Source organism: Macadamia integrifolia, chromosome 11 (assembly GCF_013358625.1).
Source record: "Macadamia integrifolia cultivar HAES 741 chromosome 11, SCU_Mint_v3, whole genome shotgun sequence".
Lineage (NCBI taxonomy): Eukaryota > Viridiplantae > Streptophyta > Magnoliopsida > Proteales > Proteaceae > Macadamia > Macadamia integrifolia.
In genome coordinates this window covers 7,236,896-7,240,664 of record NC_056567.1, presented here as the reverse complement: position 1 = coordinate 7,240,664, position 3,769 = coordinate 7,236,896, and positions in this window count along the sequence as shown.

Below are 3,769 nucleotides of genomic sequence, written 5' to 3'. Positions count from 1 at the left end.
AGGGTTTCAACAATGTCCTTTCCATCAATTCTCTAGTGGTGAAGATGCAGAATTGATGGGAAGGTTGGGCATGATTGTACAGAGTTCCGACCAAGACAATGAGGTAGGTGTTTGTCCTCAACCCTGTTCCAGCCCGATCTTGACTCAAGGCAAAATATTTCTAGCCTTCATTCGTCGTCGAGGGCCAAGATATCACAGCCCAGGACATGTTCAAGCCTTAAAACACACAGGCCAGCACTTGTGACAGGGCCAAATTTGCACCCTACTTTGCATTAAGGATAATATGTTTTCCTGCAAAGATCTTCACATCAACATCTCTTCATCCATTTCCGTTGTCAATGTATCCTATCAACTCCCATTCTCTGAAGATTAGAAGATCCCAAACGAAGACACATCATTGGCCAACAAAGAGAAAGTCTCTTAGTCCACAAGTCAACGCTGTAAGACGTGCACCTGAAGTCTCCTTTGCCATATGAGCTCATATTTCGTTTGTTCATGACTCACGGATTATGCCAGAGACAAAAGACGGTAAACTTTGATTTGTGGTTGTTTTGAATCTGGTGTATATCATTATTTTTCCTGGTGTTGCCGTCTAGGTATGCAATCTGGATCGACAGGTTTTTTCCTGGTATTGCCTACTTGAAAGAAAACCTATTACATGGGCTTGAACAAGCAACTATTCGACTATGATACAATAAATCCCCAAGCAACTACTCGACTATGATACAATAAATTTTGCCTCCTCCCCCACGCCCACCCCCACCCCGTTGCATTTTCCTGATGTTGCCTTCTAGGTATGCAGTCTAGATAGACATGTTATTTGGCTTAGGCACCATTTGATAACGTTTCTGCTGTTTCTGTATCTAGAAACAGTAGAAATGACTTTTCAAGTTTTCAGAAATAAAAACGGATTTTTTGGTGTTTGATAAACCTGTTTCTCGAAACGTTTTTTACACATAATGCCACTAAAAAATTCAATAGTATCATCAGATGCCCAATAGGAAGAGAGGGTTCGGTTGTCTCATTTTAGGCTTAAATAGTTGAGAGATTTATCGGGCACAACAACCTTTTTTTTCTTCTTAAATTCGTTTCTAGAAACGACGAAACAAGTCCGACTTGTTTTGTCAAAGTCATTTCTAGAATTATAAATATGGATAAATTTTGATTTATGTTTCTAGAAACGGTTGAAACGGAATAACTTTATCAAACGTTTTTTAGATTGCCTCTCCATTTCTAGGAACAAGAAAACACGCAGAAACAACAAAAATGAAACGTTGTCAAACGGTGCCTTACCATTTGGAGAAGTGATGGTTGAATGTGCCTGCCCACCCACGTGCAGAGATAAGTGGCCTTTTCTTCATCCAACTATACAAGTAGTCTGGTTTCTTTGGTTCTCTTCTTTCTTGGATGTTATTGTTGTTTTTGTAGAAATGTTATATTCCAACTGATGGATTGAGTTCCTAGGGTTCTGTTCTGATTCTAAACTCAGCTAAGCTGTACTCCAAATATTGATATTGATCAAATGATGTGTTGGGCCTGTGAAATTCTAATAATTGATATTGAGAACTAATAAAATTGGGCTTTGGTTTAGCTTGTATGGGCCATGGTATACTTTTTTTCTTTTTTTGGTAGAATGGGCCATGGTGCAGTTAAAATACTTAGTGGCATGCAATGCATGGACCAAATCATGCTTTAGATTGTTGAATTCAAGAGGGCTTGAATATCCTATATCATTAGCTCTCACTGTTAAGAAAATTCAAATTTATGCTGACGTTAGCCAAAGCCAAACTTCAGGTTGATCCACAGATTTGGCGGGCTGACTCAAGGGTCATCTGTTGGACCAACCATCCTTTGACCCTTGGTTTGACCGGTTCGACCCTCTTACTTTATTGTTATCTTAAAAATTTCAAAGTTCATAAATTTTAACCTGGAACTCTAATTTTCGTGAACCAAGTATCATTGCGAAGCTTATTTAGTATTATCCAATGGTATGAAGTTGCGGCATCGATTTAGCAAAAATGTTAAAAAAAAATTCAGTTATAAGTGTGGTCCACATAACCAACAACACAAAATAATGGCCAAATCAGTCCGTTTTGGCACCATCTTCAAATACTTGTTATTTTATTTCAGACCTTTTTTAAGTTAGTTTAATTAAGTTTTCTTGATTAACATCTCTTGGGGATATTTTGGTAATTTTAAATTTATACTAGGTGGGTGTTCTCCTTAGAAAGAAATCAGATAAGCCCAACAAGATGACAAAAGATTAGTGACTAGAGTTGACGGATTTAGCGAACAACATGATCCAATTGTATCTTGCGAATAACACTTTTTGTTTGGAGAAAAAATTATATGGCCTTCAATTTTCAGAGTGAGATAAGTTTGAGGTGCACTTTGTTGTCGAAGAGGACGAACATTACCCTTGTTGATTTCAATCTACTTCATTTGACAGATCATGACTACACTTTTGCCCAATAAGGATACTCTCAAACTTGATGAAGTTGTTTCTACTTTGCTGATGAATAAGACACAATGGAAAAGTTGCGGTGAGGGGAAGTCAAAGGTCCATAGTGCTTTAATTGTAGGTGATGGTTAGGGTTGAGACAATTCAAATGAGAGACAAGAGGAGTCCCTCAAGTATAAAGGTCACTCCAAGTAAAAAATTCACAAATTAACTGGTTATTATTGTGGAAATAAGTCATTTAATGACATAAAAGGGAGGACAAAAGGGTGAATGAAAATAAATTATCTGATGCTACTATCTTTGAAGAGTCTTAGAGTGAAGTAGATTTTTATCTGGGATTTATTCTTTTGAAGCAATGGGATCGGGTGAACAGAGTTGGGAGGCACCGATGGAGTAATCATTTTTTCTTCGGAGACGTTAAGAAAATCAGGGAAGAAAAATAAGAAAAATCCCAATTTTTTTTTTTTTTCAATAAATCTCCAATTTGAAGCTCGATTACAAGAGAAGAGGTTTGAGAAATTAGGTGAAACGATAAAAATGCCCATAGAATTTTAATTGTGAATATATCTTGTGATTTTAATTTATAAAAGGTGAAGTGTCTAGTTTACCCCCACTTAATTCATCCTTCAATAAAATTACTTATTATAATTTGATCTTTTTACCTTTTTGTTATTTTATTAAACATAACCAACCCTTGTTACGTTAGTAACTTCCTCTAACTATATGATTATTTTTAGATCTAGTAAACCTAGAGGCTGTTATACAAATAGCATTATAGAATTGTTATATTCTACCTCTTAATCAATTAAACTTTCCATATCATAAATATATAGCAAAAGTTTTACAAATATATACACATCAATGTAATAGTTTAACAAATTTATGAGGAGATATTACCATATGATTGATTTTTCCTTAAACCATGATAAATGAGGAATTCTTTCACCAATGACCATCATTAATTGTGCTTGGATAGGAGACAAGCATTATAAGAAAAATTATTTTTGATGACCGTAGTCGATAACGGAAATTTTCTGTCATCAAATAAATAGAAGGCGAGTAATAATGATCTTAGATTTATGAGTGTGTTTCTTTGCCATGGAAGAAGAAAAACTTACTCCATTGCCGTATGTATTAAAAAAAAAAAGGCATGTAAGCATTTTTTTTTTTTTTTTTTTTTTGAGGGGATAGAAATACAAGCCTATTTAGGATTAGGGGATTAAGATAAAAGCAAAAGACAAGTGAGCTAGGCGCAAAAATAATGCATCTACCCCAATTTCAAAATGAATAAATTTGCATGTTTAAGAG